Source organism: Pinus tabuliformis, chromosome 1_2, assembly GCF_031772625.1.
Source record: "Pinus tabuliformis cultivar Carrire ecotype Pingquan chromosome 1_2, CPIR1, whole genome shotgun sequence".
NCBI classification, from domain to species: domain Eukaryota; kingdom Viridiplantae; phylum Streptophyta; class Pinopsida; order Pinales; family Pinaceae; genus Pinus; species Pinus tabuliformis.
This window is the reverse complement of record NC_142298.1, coordinates 25,740,748-25,751,794: the sequence shown is the minus strand read 5'-3', so window position 1 is coordinate 25,751,794 and position 11,047 is coordinate 25,740,748.

Below are 11,047 nucleotides of genomic sequence, written 5' to 3'. Positions count from 1 at the left end.
CCTGGAAAGTTAGTCGGCTTGGGTTTTACCCTGTTCGCGCCCTTTGGGTTATTATTGTTACTTGGTTGTTTAGCTCTGCAGTCTCTGCGTTTTTTCCTTTGTATTTGTTGTATTGTCTGCGGTGAAAACAGAATGTGGTTCCTACCTGCTCGGTTAACTGTATAGCAAACGTTTGGTTGCGGTTCTGTTGTTCCAGGTCCGGCTTGTATGGCTCGACTGTCTGGTGTCGCTTTGGTAAGTTCGGCTACTGTATTGTTTAGATGTTTGTTCCTCTGTCGTTTGGCGTTTTCCAGTGGCGTTGATGTTTGTCACAGTATTGTCTGAGCATTATAAGTTAGTGGCATTCTGGTTAAATACTGAGGGTTTCTCTTACCTGCATGGGTTTTATGGAAATTTCCGTAAATGTCGGTTTCGACCACCATGTGGCTTGGGTTTTACCCTGTTCGCACCCTTTGGGTTATTATTGTTACATGGTTGTTTAGCTCTGCAGTCTCTGCGATTTTTCCTTTGTATTTGTTGTATTGTCTGCGGTGAAAACACAATGTGGTTCCTGCCTGCTCGGTTAACTGTATAGAAAACGTTTGGTTGCGGTTATGTTGTTCCAGGTCCAGCTTGTATGGCTCGACTGTCTAGTGTCGCTTTAGTAAGTTCGGCTACTATATTGTTTAGATGTTTGTTCCTCTGTCGTTTGGCGTTTTCCAGTGGCGTTGATGTTTGTCACAGTATTGTCTGAGCATTATAAGTTAATGGCATTCTGGTTAAATACTGAGGGTTTCTCTTACCTGCATGGGTTTTATGGAAATTTCCGTAAATGTCGGTTTCGACCACCATGTGACTTCCTTATCATTTGGGCCGAGACGACCTGGGTGAAGCTATGATTCTTGGTACAGATTGAGCGGCACGTGGTCCCGCGACTCCCAAGCGGACGGCATGTACTGTGGTGGTCTTATCGGCAGACAATTGTCCCTCCTCGAGATCCTGGAAAGTTAGTCGGCTTGGGTTTTACCCTGTTCGCGCCCTTTGGGTTATTATTGTTACTTGGTTGTTTAGCTCTGCAGTCTCTGCGTTTTTTCCTTTGTATTTGTTGTATTTTCTGCGGTGAAAACAGAATGTGGTTCCTGCCTGCTCGGTTAACTGTATAGCAAACGTTTGGTTGCGGTTCTGTTGTTCCAGGTCCGGCTTGTATGCCTCGACTGTCTGGTGTCGCTTTGGTAAGTTCGGCTACTGTATTGTTTAGATGTTTGTTCCTCTGTTGTTTGGCGTTTTCCAGTGGCGTTGATGTTTGTCACAATATTGTCTATTCGTTTCCCTCAAGAGTCCATGGTTATTTGAGCATTATAAGTTAATGGAATTCTGGTTAAATACTGAGGGTTTCTCTTACCTGCATGGGTTTTATGGAAATTTCCGTAAATGTCGGTTTCAACCACCATGTGACTTCCTTATCATTTGGGCCGAGACGACTTGGGTGAAGCTGTGATTCTTGGTACAGATTGAGCGGCAGTCTTTTGTAGTTTGAAGTGTTTTTGCACATGAAGATCTAAATAAATTGGGGTTTTTGAACTGTTTGAACTGTTTGTGCCGCATATTGGGTTTTTAATGGAATGTATTGTGGTTTGGAGAAAGAAATAAAGACCTGCAAGTATTTATGTATGTATGTGCCGCAGATTGGCTTTTATTATTATTAATGGAATGTATTGTTATTAATGGAATGTGTTATGGTTTGGGGAAAGGAGCGTTGTTTGCCTGGTACTCCTCTGTTAAATTCAAGGGTCTGGTTTCACGAGTTGTCAGGCTTGAGCGGACTGCTTCGGCTTCGTTGCAGGTACGGTGTTATTCTACTAATTGCTTTTTGTCAATTTTTCTATTAATTGCTTTTTGTCAATTTGTTAGGCTTTTAATTTTTGCATTGTGTAGGTTTATGGTCCAGTTACTCTAGGTTTATAGTCGAGTTACTCCGTCATCCCTGCCGAGGACTATATGCGATCGATCAATCGTTGACCGTTGGTTGACCGACGTGATTTTTCATTATATTAACAATATAACCTAAGTCGAACCAAAGTGTTGGGGGTGGAAAGGTTTTGGGGTCTTATTGCAGGCTTCACATCGTTCGAGGTGAAGGGCACGTGGTCCCGCGACTCCCAAGCGGATGTGTAACGCTCCTATGAATCGGACAGTATACAATTGATTTGGTAATAAATTCAGATTGATTTACAATCAACTTGGGTTACGGCATGTACTGTGGTGGTCTTATCGGCGGACAACTGTCCCTCCTCGAGATCCTGGAAAGTTACTCGGCTTGGGTTTTACCCTGTTCGCGCCCTTTGGGTTATTATTGTTACTTGGTTGTTTAGCTCTGCAGTCTCTGCGATTTTTCCTTTGTATTTGTTGTATTGTCTGCGGTGAAAACACAATGTGGTTTCTGCCTGCTCGGTTAACTGTATAGCAAACGTTTGGTTGTGGTTCTGTTGTTCCAGGTCCAGCTTGTATGCCTCGACTGTCTAGTGTCGCTTTGGTAAGTTCGGCTACTATATTGTTTAGATGTTTGTTCCTCTGTCGTTTGGCGTTTTCCAATGGCATTGATGTTTGTCACAGTATTGTCTGTTCGTTTCCATCAAGAGTCCATGGTTATTTGAGCATTATAAGTTAATGGAATTCTGGTTAAATACTGAGGGTTTCTCTTACCTGCATGGGTTTTATGGAAATTTCCGTAAATGTTAGTTTCGACCACCATGTGACTTCCTTGTCATTTGGGCCGAGATGACCTGGGTGAAGCTGTGATTCTTGGTACAGATTGAGTGGCAGTCTTTTGTAGTTTGAAGTGTTTTTGCACATGAAGATCTAAATAAATTGGGGTTTTTGAACTGTTTGAACTGTTTGTGGCGCATATTGGGTTTTTAATGGAATGTATTGTGGTTTGGAGAAAGAAATAAAGACCTGCAAGTATTTATGTATGTGCCGCATATTGCCTTTTTATTAATGGAATGTATTACGGTTTGGAGAAAGGAATAAATACCTGCAAGTATTTTTCCAGGGGCTTGTGAAGACTTCGTTAACCAATTTCGTCATTTGCACATGTTCTCATGGTACTCGTACAGGCTGTGTTGTGCATGAATATGGTCTAGACGAGAAGGAATTCGAACCCTTGGCTTCGTTGCAGGTACGGCATTATTCTACTAATTGCTTTTTGTCAATTTTTCTATTAATTGCTTTTCGTCAATTTGTTAGGCTTTTAATTTTTGCATTGTGTAGGTTTATGGTCCAGCTACTCTAGGTTTATAGTCGAGTTACTCCATGATTGTTTTAAAAAATATAGATATTTAAGCTGTATTGGCTCATTTATATTTTTTCTCTCATTCAATTATATTGGAATTCAAATCTGGAATCGTTGTTGTTTATTCTGTGTTTACATTAATATTAATATTAATATTATTAATTATTATAATCATAACAATAATATTATTTGAGATGATCCCAAGTAGAAGTTGGGTAATGCATCCAACTAGCTCCGTATAATGATGTATCAAGACATTTTGTCTATTTAAACCTTAGATTAAAATCTCATGTTAGCTAGTTATAACCAGATTGGTTCTGATATGATGTTCAACTACCTTATTCTCCTCAGAGAGAAAAAAACAATTTTATTATGAAAACAAAATTACATTTACTATATATGTTTCTGCATTTCACAGATATCCTTAAGCATAGGAAGTGATAAAAGTATTGCTGAGAACATATCTTGCTTCATAAACAGTTTTCAAAAATGTCAATATGAAAGCCCTATCATAGTCATTCTAACATATATCAGAGCTTTGAAGCCAGTTTTGTCTCATAAGAAATTAGCTCCTAGATATGTCCATAAACAGTCCCATAAAAAAATATACATATAGAGATATCCTTAAGCATAGGAAGTGATAAAAGTATGGCTGAGAAGATATCTTGCTTCATAAACAGTTTTCAAAAATGTCAATATGACAGCCCTATCATGGTCATTCTGACATATATCGCAGGTTTGAAACCAGTTTTGTCTCATAAAAAATTAGCTCCTAGAAATGTTCATAAACAGTGCCATAAAAAAATATACATATGGATATTCACATTTAAACAGTCCCATGATTATATGAAAAGTGTGTCAAGACATTCCATGAGCTGCCCTTCCACTTTCTCTTGAATGATCCAAGCTCGTGCTACGAAGTGTAATCTAGCTTTTGACAGTCCATCAGTTTCCATGTTTCTGTCTTTGTAGACATGTTGAAAGATAATGTGTTAAATACTCTGTGCAAGCAAGTTGAATCTCCTGAAATATAGGTTGAAATTTATAATTATCCAATGAATTTGTTCCATTCATCCAATTCACCACAATTTGTGAATCATCAAAGATCTGTAATTTTTGGGCATCTTTTTTCACGTGCCACAATTGGCAACAGTCTTGGGACAATTTGCTCAGGCAGATTGTTGTTGTGTTTGCCAAAGCTGTCCTTTGAACATATTACATGTTCATCATTTATATGAATCATACCTCCAGCATCACATAATGATGGATCTTCTTGACAAGCCTTATGGAAGTACGCTTATGCACTACTCGTATCTGGTTCTCAATGCCTTGTTTGGGTTCCTTGATCCTTGAATTTTGTTTAGATCCATATAGTATAACCATACTCTGATACCGAATAGCAGGAAACTTTTTACCTTGAAATATATTGGAGTTGCAACCTAGCACAAATTGGAGACAATACTTTTTATATTTTGACAGTTGAATTGGTGCACCACTTATGTAAAACTCATAAATAGCCTCACAGTTATTTTATTTCACAAATGCAATTGACAATGATGTTAACTTTCAGAAATATTCTTAAAGTTATGCTGCATTTGTTCATTTTGTCTTTCCATTTCTTCCTTTTGTTAACTTCATTTTGTCTTTCCATTGCTTCCTTTTGTTAACTTGCACAAATATTCTTAAAATTATGCTCCATTTTTTCATTATGTCTTTGCATTGTTTCCATTTCCAATTTCTTTGTTATTTATAAATATGGCTTCTTGCTAGAAATTTGATATTTGTTTAGCAACATAATGCAATAGCCTATTTTTTTAATATACATACATTTTGTTCAAAACAATCATGTTCAGTTTTTGCTAACTTCATCAATATTTTTTGCAAAGCTGTACAGGACAATTGCAAAAGGCAACTCTGGTAAGCAATTGCAAATGATGGAAGAAATAATAGATGTTGACAATTACAAATTCAGATTGCAATGCATTTTGCCTGAGAACATTGATATTGTATTAAAAAGAAATGGTCTTTTAGACTAAATGCATTTTCATATACTGTAGGAGATTGTCTATTTGACTCATTCGAAATGCTTCTGCATTTTCGTTATACTTCAAATGAATTGTGAAATGGGTTAATAGACCACTTTCTTTTTTGCTTAAAGAACAATGACGTTGAAGCAATACAATCATATCAGTATGAACTAGCACCTGACTTCCTATACGAGTTACATGGTGTTAATGATATTGGTACATATCTTCATAAAATGCGTTATTCTGCATCTACAAATATAAAGGAGTCTGACCGAGGTTTATGGGGTGATACCTTTTGCATACGTTGGTTAGCTAAATGGCTAGATATATCAATTGCAGTTTGGTCATTGACAAGAAAAACGAGATATTTTCTCTTTAATCAACATGAAAATGCAATTCCATATTGCATTCTCTTTCATGATGCAAATCCTGTTAGTGGTCATTATGAACCATTGGTTTACCAAAAGTTTCCAATTTGCATTTGCAACCAGTCTAATATCTACCTGTCACCTATTTGCAAAGATATTGAAAGCCATTGGATGCACATTGCAAATAATATGCTTTTAAATGGACTAACAATTGCAAAGCAAGTGACATCTAATTGTGGTGACAGTCTCTTTAATGCCATTTGCTATTTAGTAGCAACAGAATTCAATGCAGAGTGTTTGCAACTTTACATTGTGCAATCTTTTTGCAATGCACTTATGCATAAGAATCAAGAGGCATTGCATTGTTTAGAGCAATACCTAGTAGTTGATGCGATACACTATACAATGAATAGCAACTGGCAACAATATCTGATAAATATGGCAATGCCATATGAAAAAGGACAAGTGGAAGGCGGACCATTTTGTCTACAATGGATATCTGTGATATTCAAAGTCAATATCCAAGTATGGTCCTCTGTTGCTAATAACTTTGTCAATTACAGTTCCGCTTGTTCGAGTTCCAATGATATTGTTAACATCTTGTCATTCATGACAAATACATCACATATTCACTACCACGCAATGATACAAGAATATGTTCACAATTCTCAACAACTGCACATGGAAGCAAATAACGTTTGTAATCAATTGCGTCATAAGCATATAGTAGAAAAACAACAATGTATATCTCAAGTACATTTTAGCAATAATATTGCATTTGAGATAGCATGTCATTTAGATCAAATGCAACCAACTAAGGATTGTAGGCTGAATTATCACAAGCTAAAGCAATTCATACGTACAAAACGCAAATGCAATGACAAATGCAAAAAACCATTTTCTAATAAGAAGTCAAGAATTACAAGCAAGAAAAATGCAATACAAATTTATATGGAAAAAGTCGAAGACACGCCTAGGAATACATGTGCAGTTTGCAACAAATTGCATTTTGCAAAAAATATTAGATTCTTCACTATAGATTTGCAAGAAAAGCATATGAATTTGACGTTGAACAATAGGACCTTTAGCAATGAAAACATATGTGTTTCTTGCAAGAAAGCGCTCGAGAATGGAAACCTACCACAATTTGCAACACCTGAACAAATAAGACGTAACATTTCATTGCCAACTGTAAATATACTTTCAGACCTAGAAGAAAGACTTGTGTCATTGAGAATTGCATTTGCACAAATCAGACAATGGGGACGTAGACGATTACAAATTGGCTTAACAGGATCAATTATCAATGTACCAGTTCATATGGACATTGTGCAAAAAGCATTGCCACAATATCTAAATGATACAATGACAATTGCAGTTGCATTGAAAAGACGATTGCAATACAAAAATGCATACCAAACAGGTAAAGTACGTCCAATTATTGTCATGAAAGCATTGAACGAACTATGTTCTAGAAGTCTTTATAAAGCTAGCAACATTTGTATAAATGAGAATTGGGCCCATGTTTTACAAGAGAATAATGAATACATTGTACAAAATTCAAACAGTGACAATGAAAGTGATACAGATAGTGATGCAAATAATGAAACACCTACTGAAACATTGGTGCATGGATTAATAGAATCACAACACATCTACGATTTGCAAGACAAGATTATTGAATTGGCACCTGCTGAAGGACAACAACCATTAGGCATTTTCAAGGACAAATATGCAGAAGAAATGAACTTTCCAACATTATTTTATGGCAATGCACGTGATCATGACATCACAAATAGGTTTAGTTACCAAAAAATTGTACAATGGGAATTGTTACAAGCAAGTGGTGACTTCCAATATCATACAACAAATTTGTTTTTCAAGACAATGCGAATAATAATTGATAAAGTGCTTTCTTGCATATGGGTACGAATAAGAAAAGGACAACTAAAAGGCAGGAAAATATTAGCAAAAGATGTCAAGTATCGAGCAAATTTGGAAAAGTTATTGAAGTCTGACATTGGATACATAGATTTCAAAAACATTCGCATATCTTCTGACCATTTGGAACAAATTAGGAAAAACATATTTGCAATGATATGACAACTGGGGCCTCCAACTTTCTTTGTGACATTCACAAGTGCAGAACATCGATGGAAACCATTAGTAGATACACTCGTCACATTGTTTAGAAATAAAGCAAATAAAAATGCTATTGATATATTAGAAGATGATGACATTGACTACCTTATAAGAAAATATCCAGTCACATGTAGCCAATACTACAGACATAGAATTAATGCTATAAAGCGATTGATATCTCAAGATACTACATTCTTTGGAAAAATATCTGATTACTATTTCGTAACAGAATTCCAAAATAGAGGAACTGAACATGAACATGGACTGTTATGGATAGAGAATGCTCCAATATATGGAAAAGAAAGCAATTCAGAAATTGAGAAGTTTCTTGACAATTACATCACTTGTAATACAGATCATTTGGAGCCAGATGTTGCTAAATTGCATAAACATCACCATACAAAAAGTTGTAAGAAGCGAAAAAATTCAAATTGCAGATACAACTTCCCCATGCCACCAATGAAATCAACAATGATCATTGAACCAACCAATGCAGAAAATAAAAAAATCGTAGAGAAATCAACATTGTTTTTTGCATTCTTAGAGCAAACAAACTACAATGATTCAATAACACATGACAATTTCCTCCTAGAAATAGGGCTATTAGAAAATGAGTACATAGAACTATTACAACATACAATAAAGCAACCAACAATTTACCTGAAACGAAAACCTTCTCACATTTGGAATAACAGTTTTGCAAAGGCTATGCCTACTTTATGGAATGCAAATACAGATGCACAATTTGTGCTAAATGCATATGCTGCAGCGTCATATTGTAGTTCATATATGACCAAAATTGACAAGTCTATGACAAATGCATTTAGAAGAATACGCAAAGAGCATCAGAAAGATGAAATTGATGCTATGCAAATGATTCGTAAACTTGGAAATACATTACTCAATCTACAGCAAATGTCAACTCAACAAGCAGTGCATATAGCACTTTCATTGCCATTGAGTTGTAGTTCAAGGGAATGTATATTTGTAAACATGTCTCCAGTTGATGAACACACATTTATGCTTAAACCGCCTATTCTTTTGAAACAAGAACTTGATGATTCAGAAGATGTTATGTGCCATTCCATTGTTGACTACTACATTGGACGACCAAGTTCCATTAGCAAAATCGGCCTTGCAGAATTTGTATCAAATTACAAGAAAGATGGCAGACCCATATCTAAAAGGAAAAAACCAAATGTTATACGATTTGTCAAATATAACAAACACAATGATATTGAAAACTTTTGTCGAGAGAAATTATTGTTATATATGCCATTTGAAAATTGTGAAGATACATTGAAACAAGAATTGCCTACATGGCTCTCTGCATATACATTACATGAAAAAACAATTCAAGTCAATGAAGCCAAATTTACATATAACATCAATCCAACATGGGGTGATTTAGAGACTGCAACAAATGAGCAAATTAGTTCTTTGAATGCTAACCAAATGAATATGCAAAACCAAGAGAACAATTCCCATTATGAGGAATATGATTTGCAATCGGACTTGCAATTTCCAAAACAATTTGAAATGAAGAAAAAAATCAATCTTGGATTTCAAATTACTGCCCATCCATTTTTAATGGAGAACAATGAATATTACAAACTTAGAAGAATCTTGAACAAAGAGCAACAAGCAATTGTAAAAGATTTTGCAATTAAAAAAAAAAAACCCAAGGAACCAATTTACCTTTTTATTACAGGTGGAGCAGGTGTAGGTAAAACGCTCACAACAAAAGCGATTTTCCAAATGCTTATACGAATTTATGATTCACAAAACACAACTGATCCTATGAAACCAAAAGGTCTAATATTAGCATACACAGGAAAAGTTGCATGTAATGCAGGTGGAACAACAATCTATTCTGCATTGCTAATGCCTTTTAACAAGTCTCAACTGTTCTCATTGAGCAAAGAAGTATTGGACAACTTATCAAAGCTATATCAAGAATTGCAAGTAGCTTTCATAGATGAGATCTCGATGATTGGAAGTCGGTTCTTATATTCTATTGACAATAGACTCAGAAACATAAAACATGTCCAAACGAAATACTTTGGGAACATTGACATCATATTTTGTGGTGATTTCTATCAAGCACAACCTATTCAAGACTCTCTTATTTTTGAACAACCAACAATCAACAATCAAACAATAACACATGATTTCTGGAAGGATAATGCCAAGTGCTTTCAATTGCATATGACGATGCGAAAAACAAATAAGAGATTCATATCAGTGTTAAATAGAATGCGAACAAATTGTCAAACATCTGACGATATAACATACATGAATACAAGTTGCATGCGCCCTATACCAAATGATCCAACATTTCCCTATTTATTTTACAAAAACAAAGATGTTGCAATGCATAACAAGAAAATGTTGATGCTGATGCCTGGCAAAGAAATTTTAATTAATGCAATTGACGAAAATGAGGAGAATAACGACAATTTCCCAACTCATCAACATACGGCTATTTTTCCTCTGCACCTTTTGATAAAGTTGAACATGTTAGTTGAAATGTATGCTTGCAATTATGATGCACCAGATGGGCTAGTGAATGGTGCAGATTGAATAGTTAAAGCATATACCCATACAGATAAGGTCAATGTTCTATGGATTAAGTTCCATGACCCTAATATTGGTCATCGACAATCTAGAAAACTAGCTCATTTGTATACTTTAGAGATAGCACATGATTGGACACCAATATTGCGAATATCAAAATCAATGCCTATGACATCAAAGATGGCCCCATTGAAAATACGAAAACAATTTCCAATTCAACTTGCATGTGCACGCACAATACATAGATCACAAGGCTTAACCTTGGATAGGCTTGCATTCGACCCTACTGGAGTACAAGTGCATGGCCTAGTATACACAGCACTATCACGTGTCAGAAACATAGAATCATTGTATTTGCTTAATCCTCTTAAACATAATAATTTCAAGGTCAAGCAAAAAGTAAATTGTGAAACGCAACGTTTGCAAACCACTGCAAAATGGCAATTAGAATATGACTCTTCATCAATACAATCATTGCGATCCATCTTTATTCTTTCATTGAACACTCGCAATCTTCATGCGCATCTTACTGACATATGAAATGACCATGACACAATGCAATCTGATATCTTGTGCTTACAAGAAACACATATGTTGCTGTGTATGGAAAATGAATACTTCAAAATTTTCAATTGCATCTCAAGTTGCATTAAGCATGGAGT